Source organism: Gopherus flavomarginatus, unplaced genomic scaffold (genome assembly GCF_025201925.1).
Source record: "Gopherus flavomarginatus isolate rGopFla2 unplaced genomic scaffold, rGopFla2.mat.asm mat_scaffold_34_arrow_ctg1, whole genome shotgun sequence".
NCBI lineage: Eukaryota > Metazoa > Chordata > Testudines > Testudinidae > Gopherus > Gopherus flavomarginatus.
This window is the reverse complement of record NW_026115061.1, coordinates 2708404-2732198: the sequence shown is the minus strand read 5'-3', so window position 1 is coordinate 2732198 and position 23795 is coordinate 2708404. Positions and strand designations below refer to the sequence as shown.

The window sequence follows — 23795 nt, the reverse complement described above, 5'->3', positions numbered from 1 at the left end:
CTCACCGAGACTGTGACATTATAATTGTTAGGCCTGAATAAAGATATAGCAGACAAAACCAGGTATGCCAACCTGACCAAAGTCAGGCTAACAGAGGTTTGTGGGTAATCCCTGAGTGGAAAACACTGAGAAGCAGCAGCATGTCTCACAAGCGCTGGGAAAAAGTGAGATAAGAGAGAAGCTGCATTCCTGGCATAGTACCAGATGTGCTGTGTTCGGGCAGCTCCTTCGAAGAACTGATAAGAGTCCTAGTTTCCCAGCCTCCTTGTTTTCGCTCCCTGGTTTTGTTCTTTGTTTGTTTTTAACTCCCCTACATTTCTAACTTTAGGCATGCATGTATACTAAAGGTGTCTAGTTTCTAGTTGTTAGAAGAAGGGGGTGGGTTGCTCCAGTGAATAATTTATGACGCGACGGAACTGTCTATATAGGCTTATACTAAGATGTAAAGAGCAGGCTGGTTCTCTCTGGAGACGAGCTGCTCTCTATTGATGCGTGCACTTGTCAATAAAGAGCTTTTGATCGGACCTTGCTGGTGTTGCCTGTCTCTCTCGCGGTCAGACAACGAACTTTGCCGTCTGGGTTAGAGTCCCTGACATCTTTGGCGACTCCGCCGGGACCCGTCTGACTCTCCGGCGGGGGATCAGACCCAAGGCAACGCAGCGCGCATTCTCCAGTTTAGAGGAGCCTTGCCTGGTGATCTGATCTCTGCGTTGGCGATAAGGTGTGTTCTGTGAACCAGCTGAAACTCGTAGAAATCCAGCAACGTCCACCTAGCCATTGAGTAGGGTCCAGGTTGTCGGGGTTAGAATCCCTGACTACTTAGGTCTGGGTTAGAGTCCCAGTCCAGGTCTGGGTTAGAGTCCCAGTCCAGGTTTGCACAGGATCCAAGTTGTCTTGGTTAGAGTCCCAGCCTGGGTTTGAGTCTCAGTCCAGGTGTTCAAGTCCCTGGAGAGGTAAGCGAGCGCTCGACGCGGGGAGGTGGGGGTTAGAGTCCCTTTACCTCGACCCGGGGAGGAGGGGTTAGAGTCCCTTCATTAAAATGAGACAAGTTGGCAGTAAGTGCCCGGGGGATGCCCCGTTGTCTCTGATACTTAGAGATTGGAAAGAGATTTCTGAGACAGCTGATCTAGTTAAATTTAAGATGAGAAATCTGTGTTGGATCCAATGGCCATCATTTACCTTTCATTTGTCCCCAACTAGAGACTGGCCGGTGGGTGAAACCTTTTCCACAGATAGGAGGAACTCCTTAAGGGATATTTTGGTTGATCTTAGGCCGAGACAAATGGATTACTTGTTTGTATGGTATAATTATAAACCCATGGAGGGATGGGTAGCTTTTGAAGCTGTTTGTATGGAGAGCTCTTGTAAAAAAATCACCCACCATATGCACCAGAGCAGCACCGGGAGGAGGACAATTTTGTTCCTGTTCTTCCCCGTCTGATGGAGTGCAAGGATTCAAAAGCAGGTTAGGGACAGTTCAGGGACAGAGGAGAATCAAGGGGGAGCTCAGAGTGATGTTCCCTCATCTTCAGAGGAATCAGGCAGCCTCAACCCCGCTGTGCAGCCTCCAGCCAGCCTTTTGCAAACTTGGTCAGGGACTGCTTTTCAAACACCCCCAATATTACAGCAGCCCTTGTCCTTGCCCTTGTGGACCCCCACTAGGTTACTTAACTCCATGAGAGAGAATGTTTCTGAGACACCTCTGATATTACAAGCCTCATTGAGAACTTATCTGGTTCTACTGGTTGCTGGGGAACATGAGATGGTTTTACCCATACCCTGTTTGCAACTTCAAATTTGTTTAACTGGCAGTGCACTATGCCTCACTTATGAGACAATCCTGAGGCAGTGGAAAGAATGTTCTGCACAATCTTTTTCACTCATGTGCCCACTTGGGCAAATGTAAATCAGTTATTAGATACTCTCATGACAGAAGATGAAAGACAAAAAGTAAAAGAAAAATCTGCAGCTCATTTGAATGCACCTTGGCTAATTACTGACCCTAACTGGAATCCCAATAATCCAGCTCAAAAGACAAAGTTGGATGGATTTTTAAAAGCTGTTTTGAATGGTATTAGAGATGCAGGGGAGGCTACTCCAAATTGGAGCAAGGTGACTGCTTGTGTTCAGCATCCAGATAAGCACCTCTCTGACTTTTGTGCTCGACTGATTTGTGAAGTTAAAAAGCATGGGAATTTAAATCCTGAAACTGATCATGGAAAGGAGATGGTTAAAATGGTTTTCATGTCACAATGTGCAAAGGATATTGCAAAAAGATTTAGAAAGCATCCAGATGGTACGCAAGGGAAAAGTTTGTCTGAAGTAGTTAGCATTGCTACTAGAATGTTTAATGGGAAAGAGAAAAAGAAAGAAAAAGACATAAGGAACGGGTTAATTTAAAAATCATCTTGGCCCCGGGATGGAAGGAGGGGGGTGCTCTGCGTTCAGGGTCAGGAATCGGCGCGGACTGTGCTTGGTGCAGGGAGGGGCTGCTTTCGGCCCCAGCTGGCTGTGAAGGAAAAAATATACACAGAGGCGAAGCAAAGGAAATACAAGTTACAGAACTGAAATTACATTTGCAAAGCTTAACTGTCCAGTAAGATACAACAGTGTGCCTTTGTGACCCTGGAGTCGGTGTGGCTTGGTGACACCAAAGAAGCCACAGGTAGCCGACCTGGACTGGAATCTCTGAAAGAGACGCCGCAGGAGATTCCAGGGTGTAAAAGAACAGCCCTCCCAAGAGCAGAAGCATGTTGGAAATTCTGGACAAGCTGTATACAGGATAATCTCCCTTCCACCTCTCCCCCTCCTCTGAACATTATACACAGAAGTGGCCAGTCTGGACGTACGTGTGTAAGTATGAAAGGAGCTTCGGGCTTGGGGCATTAATATTTTCCTGAGTGATGTGAGAGCGTTCCCAACACTCTCCGTTGTTGTTTTATTATTTTATTAATGAAGCTTTAAAATTCAGTTATATGGTGTGTTTTCTTTATCTTCCCCCAACGATTCTGTAGTGTCAGCCTGATCATCTGACATGAGGGATAGATTGGTAACAGAAATTTGTCACAGTTTGGTGAGCAATTAAGAAGGGGGGAGCCCTGCAGAATTTACACCATCTATTTGTTTTACCCTTGTTATTTTGTGTTTGCTTTGCTTGGTACTGTTGGTGTTATATGCTGAGAACTGCATGAGTAAAAGTGAGTCCTAATAGGATAAGGAAACACTATTTGGTTCTGGTTCTGTTCTATTTAACCAGTTACTGTTGTTGTTTTTTTTCTCTGTTCATTTGGGTGTTAGGAGTGTGGGTGGAACTGAACCTCTTGTTCGTAATTCCTCGGAGTGGAAGCCATGTGTGCGAGACAGCTCTGAGGTTAAATTGAGATCCTTCTGTCCTGTCCCCTGTAGCGGTCAGTGTATAGAAGTGGGAAAGTCTGGCTTAGACTGTAATTCCCTCTGCTCTCTGTGTAATTCTCTTTTCTGTTTAAGTGTCAAACAGATGAATGAGTCTCTGGGTAAACCCTCTAAGAGTAGTCCTTCAAATTATATGTTAAGTAAATGGCCTTTGCCCAATGGGCCATGTGTCTTCGTCCAGGTGGCAAGCCTCATGAAGGAGGACTCGGGTAGTCTTGTGAGTAAGAATGTTTAAGGGAAGAGACCAGGAGGGGTGGGGGGCTAGTTGAGAAGCCCACCCTCCTAGCTAAACTGGTAGTGGAATAAGTTGGTGCCTATGAAAGGGACGGTTCAGTGAGAAAAGCAGGATCGGGCCCAGGCGGGCAGGCAACAGACAGAGAGATTGGAAAACAGGTTGGAAAACTTTAAGGGTGTAGTGGAAGGAAGGAGTAAGTAAGTGTAAGCATGGGGATTTCAAATACCCAGAACTTACTTGGAATGGTGATTTGAGTTGATAAAAGTGGCTGTTGGGAGACAAGCAAGTGATTTAAGGGAGAGTGAGAAGTTAACTCTGTAGTTGCTGGAGGAAACAGCAGTTGAACTTTGTAAAAATGCTAAAGAGGAAAGTTCTTGGTGTCTTTGAAATGTTTGTAAATAAATTGAGGCAAAGAAATTGTTAATTGCAAACATTTAGAATTTAGTTAAATTAGCTGAAGAATGTATATAATGCTATGTAATTGAAATTTTATTAGGCTGTAAGGGCACTATAAGTAGTGATGTTTTCTTTCAGTGTTTGAAAGCAAGAGTTAAAAGTAAAAAGCAAGCCAGAAAGCATCTGTATTCATGCAAATTATCTAACTGATAAGGTAGGAGCCACTGAAACCTGGGCTGCCTATGAAACACATAAAATATGGGATAATTCCTCTGTTTTTCCTGAAATCAACAAGGGTATTTGTCTATTTTAAGCAATGATTGTCTGCCCAGAAGGGGCAGACCTCTGTTTTTTTGTCTTTCAGATAATCAGAGAAAACTGATGCCAGCTAAACAGCATTCAACGTACCATGCATTTACTGGCAGAATAGAAATTATGTTTTGTGTTCTATGTTCTATCTTGTGGTGTTTGTCTTGTGGCCGTAATTTTTGTGTTTAATATTTTTATAAAATAATCTAGTTTAAAATCAAACAAAAAGGTTAAATTAAAATGCAGATACTTGTTTTGTTCAACTTGGAATACAAAGTGTTTAGATAAATCAGGAGAATGTGATATACTAAAGTCTAATGCATTTCCTTAAGTAAGGAAAAGAAACTTTATTGGTCAAATTGTTAATTGCAAAAATTGTTGTTAAAATTTGCATACCAACAGTCTTTGAAAGCAAGGACATGAAAAGTTAACCCACTCCCCATATTGTACATGGGATCTTTCTGGCTACCTCAGATTTCTAGCCAGAGGGCTGGGGATGGTGGAAGGCTATTGGACTAGAGGTTGTATTGAGTGAACTCCTCAAAGTGGGTGTGCTTGTCCTGGCTTGTTGCTCGAAAGCTCTGTAATAAGGTTATTTTAGTAAAAGGGTGTGTGTGGCATATATTAAATAATAAGACTAATGTACTGTATAATGACAATGTGTAGGAGTTCATTGTTGGGAAAAAGGTGTATAAGTAAAAAGTGAAAGTTTCCTTTGCAGGTTAAAAGAAGCCAAGAAGGGAAGAAGCACAAAGAACAGAATGAATTAACTGAAAAAATAAAATAAAATAAAATAGCAAGCTCAGGCTATAGATAAGACACTGACTCCATTCAAGGACACTGCTCACAGTTAAGACTTGGTTAACAACCAGGAAAAGGAGGGCTTGAATTTGCCCATGCAGCTATGAGATCTGAAAAACACTGCCAGGCACTAATGAAATGTGTTAAGTTTTTTTTCTCACAGGTAAGGAAGCGCTACCCAAAGACCCTAGCAGCCCTGCCACTCCTTGGAACCAGGAGACGGGATTGATGTAAAGGTCCACCAACGAAAGACTGCCTTGGCTCCATGCTGGAAAGGCCCTTAAGTCCTGATGACTACCAACACCGCTGTGAAGTACCAAAGACTGACTGCTTGGACCCAAGATTCTCACTGCAAAAAGACCCCTCCACATTGGGAGAATTCTCCTACTGATGATTAGCCTATTTCACCTTCTAGCTCCACTGTGCCTTCTGGACAGTAGGGAAAAAGTACAAGGTGAAGTGCTAGTAGCCTCTCCCTTATCCACTGACAGATCTACTGTGCCTTTGAATTTTTCTAGAAAAAGCAAAACCATTACAGGGTGATGTGCTAGTAACCTCTCCCCTATATGATGCTGCACCAAGACTGTTTTGGGAAAGAAGAAGGAACACTCACTCCACTGAAATTGCTAAAGTCCAGGAATTCCTGACTAGAAAGGACATTAAGAACTGACCCCGGTGAAGAAATAAAGAATTGTACACTGGCAGAAAAAATTTGTGGGACCCATGCTTGGGAATGTGGTATTGATTGGATTTTGGGGTTTATTCTACAGGCTGTGCCCTGTGTTGTGGATAAATTCTTCAGCATGTATTGCTCTCTCTAATTGGATTTTAAATAACAAGTACCCGAAGAGTTTGTTCTGCCACTGGAAATTTTACCTGTATTGAAACCATTCCAGTGACAAATAATGTAACCCCCTCCTATGCTATTAATGTCAATGCCTTTTAAAAGTATCTGAAAATAGTTAAATAACAAATGTAATATAGTACTACACCAAGGAAAGATGGTATTAAATATCACTGAGGCTGGGAAGGCATTGCAGTGGGATCTAGTATGTTTGGAGATTCAGAATTTCCTGAATGACCAGCTGATGGCCATTTGGAGTGATCTTGAGTACCAGACTTGGCCCACTGCCCTTACAGACACATCAGGAGTACCATCTGATCTGTGGTCATGGAGATATACTAAAGACTTTCTGGGTGGAAGTGTAAACATTTACAGTGCTCCTTCCAAGCATTTGGACTGGGGGGTGTGGGCTTCCACATACCGAATCCTGACGGGTCCATGGGGAGGATGCACATGGGACTGGATTATTCACCGAAACATCTGGGAAATTAGACCACTTGGTATACCTAACTGATTTATAGTCAGTGCCCCAATCCCTTAGTTGTCAGACAAACAGGATTCCACTCTTTTGTCCGTGCACTCATTCCTGGATTGTGGGTGGCTAAGCTCAAGAGAGCAGTTGTAAATATTTCTGCAGAGCTTGAAAAAAAAACAGCTAATGCATTAATAGACGCTTTCCAAAAGTTGCAACAAAAGACTGATGAAGTAGCAGAAGTAACTTTGCAAAATAGACGTGTGCTAAATGCCATGAATGCTGAATTAGAGAGGGGCTTGTGCTCGCATTGGGGAAAAATGTTGCTTTGCTGTTAATCACTCTGGCTTAATTGACAAAGATTTACAAGCTATTAAGAATGTTGCTGTTGTTTTCCATGCTATATCTCTTGATCACACGTTTAGTTTTAAGGACCTCCACTCAGACCTTGGGTCATGGTTTACTAGCCTCCCCCGTACAATTGTTAAATGGATATGTGTCCCAAGAGTCCCATTACGGTCCTCTAGGGACAAAGGGGGGATTGTTAGGCCTGAATAAAGATATAGCAGACAAAACCAGGTATGACAACCTGACCAAAGTCAGGCTAACAGAGGTTTGTGGGTAATCCCTGAGTGGAAAACACTGAGAAGCAGCAGCATGTCTCACAAGCGCTGGGAAAAGTGAGATAAGAGAGAAGCTGCATTCCTGGCATAGTACCAGATGTGCTGTGTTCGGGCAGCTCCTTCGAAGAACTGATAAGAGTCCTAGTTTCCCAGCCTCCTTGTTTTCGCTCCCTGGTTTTGTTCTTTGTTTGTTTTTAACTCCCCTACATTTCTAACTTTAGGCATGCATGTATACTAAAGGTGTCTAGTTTCTAGTTGTTAGAAGAAGGGGGTGGGTTGCTCCAGTGAATAATTTAAAACGCGACGGAACTGTCTACATAGGCTTATACTAAGATGTAAAGAGCAGGCTGGTTCTCTCTGAAGACGAGCTGCTCTCTATTGATGCGTGCACTTGTCAATAAAGAGCTTTTGATCGGACCTTGCTGGTGTTGCCTGTCTCTCTCGCGGTCAGACAACGAACTTTGCCGTCTGGGTTAGAGTCCCTGACATAAGTATAATCTAATATCTCACTGAAAGGTGACAGGGCCAGAAAGAGTTAATTAACTCACCTCACCGACTGACCTGACCCGTGGGTGAACCTTAAAAACTGGTTAACAAGATATGTAAATGAACAGAGCTTTGAAATTCAAGTCTGCAGTGTTAGAGGTAGAAGGGGAGGTGTTTGCTCAGGTCTTGTGATGTCAGCAAACAAGTCTTGTCTATTGCTATAGTTTTAATTCAAAGAGCAAATAAAGAATATTAACATTTATGATGATCCTTGAGTGAAATAGTATTATTGTCTGTGTCTCTTTGAAGGTTGTGGTAATCTGTATCTGAACTGTTTGATGGATGTACTAATTGCCAGGATGTTTGGAAGAAGAGTTAAGCCTATTGTTTTCTCAGGCTGAAAGGCTGCTGGAAATGTTTAAGAACCTGGGACACGATCCTTCTTCATCTCAGATCTGCTTTGGGTTTCAAGAGGGGGAAACCTTAAGCCACAAGGATTGAGATCCCCAGTCATTGACTGGAGCCACCCTGAATATGGACATTGGATTATAACCTATGGACTATTTCTAAAAGGACTTTTGGCAACTACAAGCTCATCTCTACTTTGTATCTGAACCTCAAAAATTGAATTCAAGTCTATATGTCTATTAATCTTTTAACCAACACTCACTCTCTCTCTTTTCTTTTCGAATAAATTTTAGCTTAGTTAATAAGAATTGGCTATAGCATGTATTTTAGGTAAAATCTAAGTTATAATTGAACCTGGTTATGTGGCTGATCCTTTGGGATCGGAAGAATCTTTTCTTTTATATGATGAAGTAAGATTTTCAGGAATCATCATCATATCTAACAGGTGTGTCTGGACGGAGGCCTGAGGCTGGGTACTTTAAGGGAACTGCGTGGTTTAAACTTCTAAGTAACCAGTGAGGTACTACAGAAGCTGTTTTGTGCTGGCTTGGTAAATCTAAGTATTGAAATAACCAGCAGCGTTTGGGATTTGTCTGCCCTGTTTTGTTTGCAATTCACTCTGATTGAGTGAGCTGAGCTGGCTCCCACGGGCAGCACCGTCACACCTACAGCCAGGCTGCAGAGGTCCGGGGGATCTTAGGGGCCTTGGGGTGCACAGATACCTATGTCCAGGCCATAGCGGTCCCTGGGGGGCTTAGAGAGTTTGGGGGGGACACAGATACCAATCTCCATGCTCTAGGGGTTCCATGGGGGCTTAGAGGGTTCGTGGGGGGCACATATTCCTACATCCAGGCTGTAGGGTTACCAGGGGGGCTTAGAGGGTTAGTGGGGGGCAAAGATACCTACGTCCAGGCTGGAGGCATCCTGGGAGTCTTAGGGGATTTGTGGGGGCCAAAGACACCTAAGATGTCCAGGCTGTAGGGGTACCAGTGGGTTTTAGGGGTTCGAGTGGGCACAGATACGTATGTCCAGGCTGTATCGTTCCCAGGGGGGGTTAGAGGTTTCGTGAGGGGCACAGATATCTACGTCCAGATTGTAGATGTCCCGGGAGGGAGGGGCTTAGGGGGGTTGTGGGAGTGCAAATACCTATGTCCAGGCTGTAGGGGTTCCTGGGGGCTTAGAGGGTTTCTGAGGGGCACATATACCTATGTGCACACTGCAGTGTCGCAAGGGGCTTATGGAGTCTATATGGGGTACAGATACCAATGTTCTGGCTGTATAGGTCCCTCGGGGGCTTAGGGGGTTTGTGGGGGGCACAGATACCTAAGTTCAGGCTGGAGGGATCTCTGAGTGTCTTAGGTGTTTGGTGGGAGGCACAGATACCTACGTCCAGGCTGCAGGGGTCTCGGAGGGGCTCAGGGTCTGTCACGGAGTGTGGGGGAGTCCGGTCCTGCACCCCTCTTCCTGGGACTCACAGTGACTCTCAGCAAGCCAGTAAAACAGAAAGTTTAATGGACAACAGGAGCGAAGGATACAGCAGAGCTTGGAGGCACAAGCAGGACCCCACAATCAAGTCCTTCTAGGGGTTCAGGAAACTTAGTTCCCAGTTTGGGAATCCCTGAATTCCAACCACCCAGACCAAAACCGAAACTGAACTAGCCCAACTCCCTCCAGCTGGCCATTTCCTGTGTCCAGCTTCCCGGGCAAAGGTGCTGACCCCTCCCCCCGCCTAGCTCAGGTTACAGGCTGAGCACGTGTCCGGTCTTAAAGTCACCCCCTGCTCTCCCATCCCCCACACAGACAGTCCCTACTCCATCACAGTAATGCACAGAGCATTTCCCGCATGGAGCCACAGTGACACCGTACGGCCACACTGGGTAATGCACAGAGCATTTCCCACATGGAGCAACAGTGACACCATGTGGCCACGCACGGTAACGCACAGAACATTTCCGATATGGAGCAACTGTGACACCATGTGACCTGGCAGGCTAATGCACAGAGCATTTCCCGCATGGAGCAACAGTGACACCATGTGGCCACGCACGGTAACGCACAGAACATTTCCCATATGGAGCAACTGTGACACCGTGTGGCCATGCAGGGTAATTGACAGAGCATTTCCCGCATGGAGCAACATTGACGCCTTGTGACCACACCAGGTAATGGACAGAGCATTTCCTGCATGGAGCAACAGTGACACCATGTGGCCATGCAGGGAAATGCACAGAGCATTTCCTGGATGGAGCAACAGTGATTCCATGTGGCCACGCAGGGTTATGCACAGAGCATTTCTCTCATAGAGGAACAGTGACAACATGTGGCCATGCAGGGTAATGCACAGAGCATCACGCCTATGTAGAGGCTGCAGAGATCCCTGGGGGGCTTAGGGTTCGTGGGGGGCACAGATAGCTACGTCCAGGCTGGAGACATTCTGGTGGGCATTAGGGGCTTCATGAGGGGCACAAATATCTACGTCAGGGCTGGAGAGGTCCCTGGATGGCTTAGGGGGTTGTGGTGAGCATAGATACATACGTCCATGCTGTAGTGGTCCCTGGGGGTTTAAGGAGTTGGTAAGGGTCACAGAAAGCTACGTATGGTCTGGAGGGGTCCCTGGGGGACTTAAGGGTTTGTGGTTGCGCAGATACCTACGTACCGGTTGGAGGGGGCCCTGGGGAGCTTAGGGGGTTTGTGTGGCGTACACATAGCTATAACCAGGCTGGTGGGGGCCCTATGGGTCTTAGGAGGCTGGTGGGGGGCAGAGATACCTATGTAGGGACTGGAGAAGTCCTGGGGAGGGCTTTGGGGGTTCCTGGAAGTCACAAATATCTACGTCCAGGCTGGAGGAGTTCTGGGGGTATTAGGGAGTTGTGCGGGAGCACAGATACCTATATCGAGGCTGTAGGGGTCCTGGGGCTGATTTGGGGAATTTTTGGGTACAGATACCTACTTCCATGCTGTAGGGGTCGCTGGGAGGATCAGTGGGTTCGTGAGGGTGCAGAGATATCTACGTCCGGTCTATAGGGATCCTGGGGTGGGGGCTTAGGGGTTTGTAAGGGGCACAGATACATTCATCCAGGCAAGAGGGGTCCTAGGGACCTTAGGGCGTTCATGCTGGGCACAGATACCTGCGTCTAGGCTGGAGGGGTTTTGGGGGGTCTTAGGAGGGTTGTGTGGGCACAGATACCTATGTCGATGCTGGAGGGGTCCTGTCATGTCTTAGCGGATTCTTGCGGTCAGAGATACCTACATCTAGGCTGGAGGGGTTCCGGGGGGATTAGGTGTGTTTGGGGGGGGAACAGATACCTACATCCTGATGGTAGGTGGCCCTGGGTAGCTTAGGCGGTTTTTGTCGGTCACAGATACAAACATCCATGCTGTAGGGGTCCCGAGGGACTTTGTGGGGCTCTAGGGGTCACAGATACCTACCTACAGTCTGGAAGGTTCCTGTGGGTATTAAGGGGTGTGTGGGGCATACAGATGCCTACATCTGGGCTTGTGGGTTCCCTGGGGGGCTTAGAGGTTTGTGGAGAGCACAGATACCATTATCCAGGCTAGATGGGTTCTGGTGGGATTCGGGGGTTGTGGGGGGGCACAGATACCTAAGTAAGCAGAAGCAGGATGAACTCTACCCTCACATCTGGTGGTGAATTATGGCAAGTGTGGAAAAGGATTTCAGGGTCTGATCATGTTTGCATAGACACACTCACCGTGCGTGACACGCCCACGGCAGCCTGGGATGGTTACTTTGGCAGCTATGGTATCCCCAGTTTATTTGTTGTTGGGGTGTGAGATGTGGAGTGTTGTCACTCTGATTGTGTGGATGAGGAACTGTGAAACAGCTTTGAGACAGGGATTCTCACCATCAGTTGAGTGGCACTCACTTGACAAGGGAGTGGGCTCCTTGGATGAGCCAGAAACACCAATTACATTTTCTTTTCTTTTAACAGTTGAATGGTAGAGCTGGTTGTTGAATTTCTTAATGACTGAAGATCCAGGCTCTTGGACTGAAGTCATTGAAGTGCTGTGTTAAATAGTGGGGGAGTTTGAAACTATATTACAGAGCAGCTGATGGAGAAGAGCAGTTTGTGGAACACTTGGAATGGCTCACGGAGTGAAGTAAGCTAAGCAGTTTTTGGAGACAGCTGGAGCAGATCACAGGTTGGCTAGTGGAGCAGAGCAGCTGGTGGACTAAGCTGAGCAGTTTGTGGGAAAGGTAGAAGCAGAATCCCACGGAGAGGCAGGGCAGACAGCAGTGGACCACGTAAGGTGCCCCTTTCTACCCAGGCTGGCAGGGGGGAAAACCCGGCAGATAGACTCTTGAACTCTGGGGCTGCGGGAATGTGGATGATTATGGGGTTGCAGGAGTCTTGAAATATTTGAAATATTGTACTTTAGAGTCTTGGGGTGATTTCGGGGTTGCTAGGTTCTAGAGCCCAGGGAAAAGGACACGGCCTAGTTGAGGTGTTTTTCAAATTTAATGCTATGTTGTTTATCTCACGTTATTAAACATTTTCTGCAATACCTAGATTCTATGATTGCGAGAGGGGAAGTATTGCCTCTTTGAGGCACCTAGGGGTGTGTATGTAAAATTTTCCCATGTCACTGGGTGAGGGCTCAATCTGGTTTGCATTACATAATAGGGAAGGGACCCCTATGTATTGAACCCAGTCCTTGCTGCTATCAATTCAGCCTGGCAGACGGGTTCCACCTATGTCCAGGCTGAAGGGGTCCCTGGGGATTTGAGGAGATTCCTGGGGGGCACAGAGATCTGGGTCCAGGCTGTAGGGGTCCCTGGGGGGCTCACGGGTTTGTTCGGGGGCACAGATACCTACGTCCCAGCTGCAGGGGTCCCAGAGGGGCTTAGGGGGTGTGATGGAGTGTGGTGAAATCTGGCCCTGCCCCCATCTTCCAGGGACACACAGTGACTCAGCCAGCCAGTAAAACAGAGGGTTGTTTTGGCCAACAGGAACGAAGGATACAGCAGGGCTTTGGGGCACAACCAGGACCCGTCAGTCGAGTCCTTCTGGGGGTTCAGGAAGCTTAGTTCCCAGTTTGGGATTCTCTGAATTCCAACTACCCAGCTCCAAAAAAAAAACTGAACTAACTCCCTCCAGCCGACCCCTTCCTGTGTCCAGCTTCCCGGGCAAAGGTGCTCACTCTCTCAGCCCTGCCTAGCTCGAGTTACAGGCTTAGGTCCTGTCCCTCACCTAAAGTCACCCCCTGCTCTCCCATCCCCCACACAGACAGTCCCCATTCCATCACAGTAATGCAAAGAGCATTTCGCGCATGGAGCAACAGTAACACTGTGTGGCCATGCAGGGTAATGCCCAGAGCATTTCCCCCGTGGAGCAACACTGACACCATGTGGCCACACAGGGTAATGCACAGAGCATTTCCTGCATGGAGCAAGAGTGACACCGTGTGGCCATACAGGGTAATGAACAGAGCATTTCCACGCATGGAGCAACAGTGAAACCATGTGGCCACACAGGGTAATGCACAGAACATCGCACCTACGTGGAGGCTGTAGAGATCCCTCGAGGGCTTACGGAGGTTCGTAGGGTCACAGATATCTACATCCAGTATGGGCGGGACCCTGGGAGAGTTAGGGGGATTGTGAGGGGCATAGGTACTTGCGTCCAGGCTGTAGAGGTCCTGGTGGGGATTAAAGGCTTCCTGGAGGACAGCAATATCTACGTCCAGGCTGAAGGGGTCCCAGGACGCTTAGGGGGTTGTGGTGAGCACAGTGATCCCTGGGGGTATAGGGACTTGGTGAGGGGCACAGATACCTATGTATGTCCTGGAGGGGTCCCTGGGGGGGGCTTAGTGGTACTGTAGGAGACACAGATACCTACGTCCAGGCTATAGGCATTCTGGGGGGGCTTAGGGCTTGGGGGGGCACAGATACCTACATCCAGGCTCGAGGGGTCCCGGGGGGCTTAGGTGGTTTGTAGGGAGGGGCACAGATATGTACATCCAGACTGGAGAGGTTCCGGAGAGGATTAGGGGTTTTTGCGGATGGAAGAGATACCTATCTCCATACTCTAGGGGTCCCGGGGGGCTTAGGGTTTTTTGGGAGGCACAGATATCTATGTCCAGGTTGGAGTGGTTCCTGGGGGGTTTAGGGAGTTCCTGGGGGGCACAGATACTTAGGTCCATGCTGTAGGGTTCCCTGGGTGGATTAGCGGTTTTCTGGGTGGCAGAGATACCTACGTCTAGGCTGTAGGGGTCCCTGGGAGGCTTAGGGGGTTTGTGCGGGGCAGAGATACCTACTTCCAGGCAATAGGTCTTCCAGGGGGAATTAGTGTGTTGGGGGGGCACAGATACCTAGGTTCAGGCTGGAGGGTTCCCGGGGGGGGCGGCTTACGCCGTTTGTGTTGGGCACAGATATCTGCATCCAGGCTGGAGCGGTCCCTGGGGGGCTAAAGCGGTTTCTGGTGGGCACAGATAACTACCTCCAGGCTGGAGGGGTTTCTCGGCACTTAGGGGTTGTGGGGGGCACAGATACTTCCATCCAGGCTGGAGGGTCCCTGGGGGGCTTAGCGGGTTCATCTGGGGCACAGATACCTAAGTGCAGACTGGATGGGTCCGGGGGGTGCTTATGGGTTTCAGGGAGCACAGATGCTTATCTCTAGGCTATAGGGGTCCCTGGTGGGCTTAGGGGGTTTTGGGGGGCCCCAGATACCTAAGTCCATGCTCTAGGCGTCCCTACAGGTGCTTATGGGTTCGTGGAGTGCACAGATACTTATGTCCAGTCTGGAGGGGACAGGGGGGGTTGGGGTTTCACGAGGGGCACAGATACAAACCTCCAGGCTGTAGGAGTCCCAGGGAGGCTGTGGGGGTACAGATACCTACATCTAGTCTGGATGGGTCCTGGGGGTTATAGGGAGCTTGTGGGGGGCACAGATACCTAGGTGCAGGCTGTCGGTGTCCCGAGGAGATTAGGCAGTTCACTGGGGGCTCAGATACATCCAGGCTGGATGTGTCCCGAGGAGCTTAGGGGGTTTGTGGGGTGCTCAGACACCTGTGTCCAGGCTGTAGGGATCCCTGGGAGGTTAGAGGTTCGTGGGTGTCACAGATAGGGACTTCCAGGCTGAAGGGGTCGCTGGGGCGTTTAGAGGGTTTGTGGGAGTACAAATACCTACGTCCAGGCTAAAGGGGTAATGGGGGTGCTTAGGGAATCTGGGCGGACACAGATACCTACGTCCAGGGTCTAGGGGTCCCGAGGGGATTGGGGGTTGAGGGGGTAACAGATGCCTACGTCCTAGCTGAAGGGGTCCTGGGTGGTTTAGGAGGTTCGTTGGAGTCACAGATACCTAAGTCCAGGCTGTAGGGGTTCCTGGGGTATTCGGGGATTTCTGGGGGTCACAGATACCTACGTTCAGACTGGAAGGGTTCCGGAGGGCTTAGGAGATTTATAGGGGGACAGATACCAACATCCTGGCTGTAGGGGTTCCCGTGGGGATTAGGTGGTTTATGGGGGGCACAGATTACTCATAGACTCATAGACTCTAGGACTGGAAGGGACCTCGAGAGGTCATCGAGTCCAGTCCCCTGCCCTCATGGCAGGACCAAATACTGTCTAGACCATCCCTAATAGACATTTATCTAACCTACTCTTAAATATCTCCAGAGATGGAGATTCCACAACTTCCCTAGGCAATCTATTCCAGTGTTTAACTACCCTGACAGTTAGGAACTTTTTCCTAATGTCCAACCTAAATCTCCCTTGCTGCAGTTTAAGCCCATTGCTTCTTGTTCTATCATTGGAGGCTAAGGTGAACAAGTTTTCTCCCTCCTCCTGATGACACCTTTTTAGATACCTGAAAACTGCTATCATGTCCCCTCTCAGTCTTCTCTTTTCCAAACTAAACAAACCCAATTCCTCCAGCCTTCCTTCATAGGTCATGTTCTCAAGACCTTTAATCATTCTTGTTGCTCTTCTCTGGACCCTCTCCAATTTCTCCACATCTTTCTTGAAATGTGGTGCCCAGAACTGGACACAATACTCCAGCTGAGGCCTAACCAGCGCAGAGTAAAGCGGAAGAATGACTTCTCGTGTCTTGTTTACAACACACCTGTTAATGCATCCCAGAATCACGTTTGCTTTTTTTGCAACAGTATCACACTGTTGACTCATATTAAGCTTGTGGTCCACTACGACCCCTAGATCTCTTTCTGCCATACTCCTTCCTAGACAGTCTCTTCCCATTCTGTATGTGTGAAACTGATTGTTCCTTCCTAAGTGGAGCACTTTGCATTTATCTTTATTGAACTTCATCCTGTTTACCTCAGACCATTTCTCCAATTTGTCCAGATCATTTTGAATTTTGACCCTGTCTTCCAAAGCAGTTGCAATCCCTCCCAGTTTGGTATCATCCGCAAACTTAATATGCGTACTTTCTATGCCAACATCTAAATCGTTGATGAAGATATTGAACAGAACTGGTCCCAAAACAGACCCCTGCGGAACCTCACTTGTTATACCTTTCCAGCAGGATTGGGAGCCATTAACAACTACTCTCTGAGTACGGTTATCCAGCCAGTTATGCACCCACCTTATAGTAGCCCCATCTAAATTGTACTTTCCTAGTTTATCTATAAGAATATCATGTGAGACCGTATCAAATGCCTTACTAAAGTCTAGGTATATCACATCCACCGCTTCTCCCTTATCCACAAGGCTCGTTATCCTATCAAAGAACGCTATCAGATTAGTTTGACACGATTTGTTCTTTACAGATCCATGCTGGCTATTCCCTATCACCTTACCACCTTCCAAGTGTTTGGAGATGATTTCTTTGATTACCTGCTCCATTATCTTCCCTGGCACAGAAGTTAAACTAACTGCTCTGTAGTTTCCTGGGTTGTTTTTATTTCCCTTTTTATAGATGGGCACTATATTTGCCCCCTTCCAGTCTTCTGGAATCTCCCCCGTCTCCCATGATTTCCCAAAGATAATAGCTAGAGGCTCAGATACCTCTTCTATTAACTCCTTGAGTATTCTAGGATGCATTTCATCAGGCCCTGGTGACTTGCAGGCATCTAACTTTTCTAAGTGATTTTTTACTTGCTCTTTCCTTATTTTCTCTTCTAAACCTACCCTTTTCCCGTAAGCATTCACTATACTAGACATTCCTTCAGACTTCTCAGTGAAGACTGAAACAAAGAAGTCATTAAGCATCTCTGCCATTTCCAAGTCTCCCGTTACTGTTTCCCCCTCCTCACTGAGCAGTGGGCCTACCCTGTCCTTAGTCTTCCTCTTGCTTCTAATGTATGACAGATACCAATGTCCTGGCTGCAGATGTTCCTCCACGGTGGCCTCAGGGCTGGAAGAGCTCCCACTCCCTTCTATTACCTGGGGGCTGCAGCAGGGGCACAGAGCTTCTCTGGTCTCACTCCTTTACCCCTGCCCCGCTGTGGCCCTGACACCAGAGAAGCTCTGTGCCCCTGCTGCAGCCTCTGCGCCATATCAGGGAGTGGGAGCTCCTCCAGCCCTGGGGCCACCGTGAGGGAGACTTTTCCAGGGGGACCCAATTTGGCCAGGGGCCCCCGGGACCCCGACAGCCTGGATGTAGGGTTATGTGCGACAACAGCCCCTCTATGTACCCCAGGAACATCTACAGCCAGGACATTGGTATCTGTACCCCCCGAACCCACAAAGCCCCCCAGGGACCCTTACAGCCAGTATGTTGGTATCTGTGCCCCCTATAAATCTCCTAAGCGCTCCAGGACCCCTCCAGTCTGCATGTAGGTATCTGTGACCCCCATAATTCTCCTAAGACCTCTGGGACCCCTCTAGTCTGCACGTAGGTATCTGTGACCCCCCAGAAATCCCTGAATGCCCCAAGAACCCCTACAGCCTGGACTTAGGTATCTGTGACTCCAACGAACCTCCTAAACCACCCAAGACACCTCCAGCTATGACGTAGGTGTCTTTTCCCCCCTCAACCCCCAATCCCCTCAGGACCCCTAGTCCCTGGACGTAGGTATCTGTGTCAGCCCCGATCCCTTAAGCACTCCCATTACCCCTTCAGCCTGGACGTAAATACCTGTGACCCCCACGAACCCCATAAGCCCCCAGGGATCCCTACAGCCTGGACACAGGTGTCTGAGCACTGCACGAACCCCCTAAGCTCCTCGGGACACATCCAGCCTGGATGTATCTGAGCCCCCAGTGAACCGCCTCATCTCCTCGGGACACCGACAGCCTGTACCTAGGTATCTGTGCCCCCCACAAACCCTCTATACCCCCCAGGACCCCTCCAGCCTAGATGTAGGTATCTGTACCCCCACAGCCCCCCTGGGACTCCTACAGCCTGGAGGTCCGTATCTGTGCCCCCCATGAAACCCCAACCCCCCCTGCCCCCTCCAGCCTGGACATAAGTATCTGTGCACCCCATGAACCCATAAGCACCTGTAGGGACCCCTACAGCATGGACTTAGGTATCTGGGGCCCCCCAAAACCCCCTAAGCCCACCAGGGACCACTACAGCCTAGAGATAAGTATCTGTGCCCCCTGAACCCCATAAGCCCCCCTTGGATCCCTCCAGCCTGGATTTAGGTATCTGTGCCCCCTACGAACCCGCTAAGCTCCCCAGGGACCCTCCAGCCTGGACGGAGGTATCTGTGCCCCCCCACAATCCCTAAGTGCCGAGACACCCCTCCAGCCTGGAGGTAGGTATCTTTGCCGAACACAAACTGCCTAAGCCCCCCCCCCATCGGGAACCCTCCAGCCTGGATCTAGGTATCTGTGCCCCCCCAACACACTAATTCCCCCTGGAAGCCCTATTGCCTGGACTTAGGTATCGCTGCCCCCCACAAACCCCCTAAGCCTCCCATGGACCCCTACAGCCTAGACGTATGTATCTGTACCCCTCAGAAAACCCCTAATCCACCCGGGGACCCCTACAGCACGAACCTAGGTATCTGTGCCCCCCAGGAACCCCCTAAACCCCCCAGGAACCACTCCAACTTGGACATAGTTATCTGTGCCTCCCAAAAAAACCCTAAGCCCCCCAGGGACCCCTAGATCCTTGAGATAGGTATCTCTGCTGTCCACAAAAATTCCTTATACTCCCTGGAACCTCTCCAGCCTGGACGTACATAGCTGTGCCCCCCACAACCCCCCTAAGCCCCCCGGGACCCCTCCAGCCTGGATGTAGGTATCTGTGCCCCCCCAAAGCCCTAAGCCCCCCCAGAATGCCTATAGCCTGGACGTAGGTATCTGTGTCCCCTATAATACCACTAAGCCCCCCCAGGGACCCCTCCAGGACAAACATAGGTATCTGTGCCCCTCACCAAGTTCCTAAACCCCCAGGGATCACTGTGCTCACCACAACCTCTAAGCCATCCAGGGACCTCTCCAGCCCGGACGTAGATATTGGTGTCCTCCAGGAAGCCCTTAATCCCCACCAGGACCTCTACACCCTGGACGCAAGTACCTATGCCCCCCACAACCCCTCTAACTCCCCCAGAGTCCCGACCATCCTGGACGTAGGTATCTGTGACCCTACGAACCCCCTTAAACCCCCCAGAATGCCTCCAGCCTGGACGTAGCTATCTGTACCTCCTATGACCCCTAAGCCCCCAGGGATCTCTACAGCCTCTACGTAGGTGTGATGCTCTGGGCATTACCCTGCGTGGCCACATGGTGTCACTGTTGTTCAATGCGGGAAATGCTCTGGGCAGTACTGTGATGGAGTGGGGACTGTCTGTGTGGGGGATGGGAGAGCAGGGGGTGACTTTAGGTGAGGGACAGGACCTAAGCCTGTAACTCGAGCTAGGCAGGGCTGAGAGAGTGAGCACCTTTGCCCGAGAAGCTGGACACAGCAAGGGGTCGGCTGGAGGGAGTTAGTTCAGTTTTGGTTTGGAGCTGGATAGTTGGAATTCAGAGAATCCCAAACTGGGAACTAAGCTTCTTGAATCCCCAGAAGGACTCGAGGGAGTTAGTTCAGTTTTGGTTTAGAATTCCTTGGTGCAAAAACACCGTGAAACTCCCCTTTCTTCTTCACAGAGGGCTTCAACACCCCTTTTCTCACTCAGGCTCACAACTGCCCAGAATTCGAGAACTGTCCCTGTTCCCATTGGACAAATGGGAGGAGCCTGAGGTACAGAGAAGGGAGGTGACCTACCCAAGGGCCTACACAGCAAGGCGGTAGCAGAGCCAGAAAGAGAAGCCAGAAGGCAGACTCCTGTTCTAACAGACAACAAATCCCCCCAGAGGCAGGGATAGAGCTCAGGAACTGAGATGGTGGGAAAATTTCATTCCAACCGTTTCTGTCCAAATATCCGATTCAGACTAAACCAGTTTGTTTCTCAGAATCATAACAAGTGAGATGGAAGTTCTTTGCAAAAAGATTTTGTTGCAAAACAAAAGCATCTCCTGTCTGTCACAGTGTGTTAAATTGTGTCATCACAAACAAGGAGGAGACACTTAGATCTTGAAAATTAGATAAGATGCTTCAGTCTGAGCTAAGTCATTGCTGCTCTTAACAATTCCAAAATAAAAAAATACAAATAAAAAAGACTGTTTCAGCTAATCTATTATGTCATAATCTGCTCTGAGTAAACGTGATTGGACACCTCATATTATGCACTACTCTTAGTGACACTCTCCAATGGATCCCCATCCTCCACCCACCATGAGATAGGTAAGAGTGGATCATTATTATCCCTACTTGAAAGCACACCATGGCCGCTTCACTTCTCCTGCCTCCCCTAGACCCTGGACGTAGGTAGCTGTGTCAGCCCCGATCCCTTAAGCACTCCCATTACCCCTTCAGCCTGGACGTAAGTACCTGTGACCCCCACGAACCCCCTAAGCCCAAAGGGTTCCCTACAGCCTGGACACAGGTGTCTGAGCACCCCACAAACCCCCTAAGCTCCTCGGGACACATCCAGCCTGGATGTATCTGAGCCCCCAGTGAACCGCCTAATCTCCTCGGGAAACCGACAGCCTGTACCTAGGTATCTGTGCCCCCCACAAAACCCCTATAACCCCCGTTACCCATCAAGACTAGATGTAGGTATCTGTACCCCCACAGCCTCCCTGGGACTCCTACAGCCTGGAGGTTTGTATCTGTGCCCCTCATGAAACCCCAACCCCCCCTGTCCCTTCCAGACTGGACATAAGTATCTGTGCACCCCACGAACCCCTAAGCACCTGTAGGGAAGCCTACAGCAAGGACTTAGGTATCTGGGGCCCCCCAAAACCCCCTAAGCCCACCAGGGACCCCTATAGCCTAGAGATAAGCATCTGTGCTCCCTGAACCCCATAAGCCCCCCCTGGACCCATCCAGCCTGGACTTAGGTATCTGTGCCCCACATGAACCCGCTAAGCCCCCCAGGGACCTTCTAGCCTGGATGGAAGTATCTGTGCCCCCCACAGCCCCTAAGTGCCGAGAAACCCCTCCAGCCTGGAGGTAGTTATCTGTGCCCACCAGAAACCGTTTTAGCCCCCCCCGGGAACCCTCCAGCCTGAACCTAGGTATGTGTGCCCCCCCAACACACTAATTCCCCCTGGAAGACCTATTGCCTTGAAGTAGGTATCTCTGCCCCCCACAAACCCCCTAAGCCTCCCAGGGACCCCTACAGCCTAGACGTAGGTATCTCTGACACCCAAAAAACCCCTAATCCACCCAGGGAACCCTACAGCATGGACCTAGGTATCTGTACCCTCCAGGAACTCCCTAAACCCCCCAGGAACCACTCCAACCTGGATATAGATATCTGTGCCTCCCAAAAAACCCTAAGTCCCACGGGACCCTTAGACTATGGAGATAGGTATCTCTGCCATCGGCAAAAACCCCTAATCCTCTCCGGAACCTCTCCAGCCTGGATGTACATATCTGTGCCCCTCCCCACAAACCACCTAAGCCCCCCGGGACCCCTCCAGCCTGGATATAGGTATCTGTGCCCCCCAAAGCCCTAAGCCCCCCCCATAATGCCTATATCCTGGACGTAGGTATCTGTGTCTCCTACAGTACCAGTAAGTCCCCCCCCAGGGACCCCTCCAGGACATACATAGGTATCTGTGCCCCTCACCAAGTCCCTATACCCCCAGGGATCACTGTGCTCACCACAACCCCCTAAGCGTCCAGGGACCCCTTCAGCCTGGACGTAGATATTGCTGTCCTCCAGGAAGCCTTTAATCCCCACCAGGACCTCTACAGCCTGGACGCAAGTACCTATGCCCCTCACAACCCCCCTAACTCTCCCAGGGTCCCGCCCATACTGGATGTAGATATCTGTGACCCTACGAACCCCCGTAAGCCCTCGAGGGATCTCGACAGCCTCCACGTAGTTGCGATGCTCTGTGCATTACCTTGTGTGGCCACACGATGTCACTGTTGCTCCATGCAGGAAATGCTCTGTGCATTACCCTGCGTAACCACATGGTGTCACTCTTGCTCCATGCAGAAAATGCTCTGTGTATTACCCTGCATGGCCACACGGTGTCACTCTTGCTCCATGCAGGAAATGCTCTGTGCATTACCCTGCATGGCCACACAGAGTTACTGTTGCTCCATGTGCGAAATGCTCTGGGCATTACTGTGATGGAGTGGGGACTGTCTGTGTGGGGGATGGGAGAGCAGCGGGTGACTTTAGGTGAGGGACAGGACCTAAGCCTGTAACTTAAGCTAGGCAGCTGGGAGGGGGTCAGCACCTTTGCCCAGGAAGCTGAATAAAGGAAGGGGCTGGCTGGAGGGAGTTAGTTCAATTTTGGTTTGGAGCTGGGTTGTTGGAATTCAGGGAATCCCAAACTGGGAACTAAGCTTCCTGAACCCCCAGAAGGACTCGATTGAGGGGTCCTGGTTGTGCCCAAAAGCCCTGCTGTATCCTTCTTTCCTATTGGCCAAAAAAACCTTCTCTTTTACTGGCTGGCTGAGTCACTTTGTGTCCCAGGAAGAGGGGTTCAGGGCCAGATTCCACCACACTACGTGACACCCCCTAAGTCCCTCTGGGACCCCTGCAGCCTGGATGTAGGTATCTGTGCCCCCCACCAAACTCCTGAGCCCCCCCCGACCCCCTACAGCCTGGACCTAGATATCTGTGCCCCCCACGAACTCCCTAAGCCCCCCAGGGACCCCTTGAGCCTGGACGTAGGTGGAACCCTTCTGCCAGGCTGAACTGATAACAGCAAGGACTGGGTTCAATACATAGGGGTCCCTTGCCTACAATGTAATGCAAACCAGCTCGAGCCCCCACCCAGTGACATGGGAAAATTTTACATACGCACTCCTAGGTGCCTCAAAGAGGCAATACTTCCCCTCTCGCAAGCATAGAGTCTGGGTGTAGCAGAAAATGTTTAATAACGTGAGATAAACAACATAGCATTAAATTGGGAAAACACCTCAACTAGGCCGTGTCCTTTTCCCTGGGCTCATGAGTCCAGCAATCCCCAAATCACCCCAAGGCTCCAAAGTCCAATATCTCCAACGTTTCAAGAGCCCAGCAACCCCAAAATCACCCACAGTTGCGCAACCCCAGAGTTCAAGAGTCTATCTGCAGGGTTTTTCCCCCTGCCAGCCTGAGTAGAAAGGGGCACCTTATGTGATCCACTGCTGACTGCTCTTCCTCTCCATTGGAATCTGCTTTTGCCTTCCCCATAAACTGCTCAGCTCAGTCCACCAGCTGCACTGCCAGCCGACCTGTGTTCTGCTCCAGCTGTCCCCCAAAACTGCGAGACTCAACTCACTCCGTGAGCCACTCCCACAAACTGCTCCTGTCTGCCAACTACTGTGTTCTCCAATACAGTTTCAGAGTCCCCCACAAGCTAACACATCTTTTCAGTGATTTCAGCTC

The 23795-nt window shown here is 49.5% G+C and overlaps 1 protein-coding gene and 1 long non-coding RNA gene across 2 annotated transcripts in view; one reads left to right on the top strand and one right to left on the bottom strand.

The window, feature by feature from the left end:
• LOC127042219 (zinc finger protein 560-like) overlaps positions 1 to 23795 on the bottom strand; it is a 69519-nt gene that overhangs the window by 17003 nt on the left and 28721 nt on the right. The gene's annotated exons all lie outside the window — the stretch shown is intronic.
• The window catches only part of LOC127042227 (uncharacterized), a 101067-nt gene continuing 83565 nt past the window's right edge, over positions 6294 to 23795 (top strand). The window contains exon 1 of the long non-coding RNA XR_007771871.1: positions 6294 to 7047. This is a non-coding gene — a long non-coding RNA (uncharacterized LOC127042227). The remainder of the gene's footprint in view (positions 7048 to 23795) is intronic.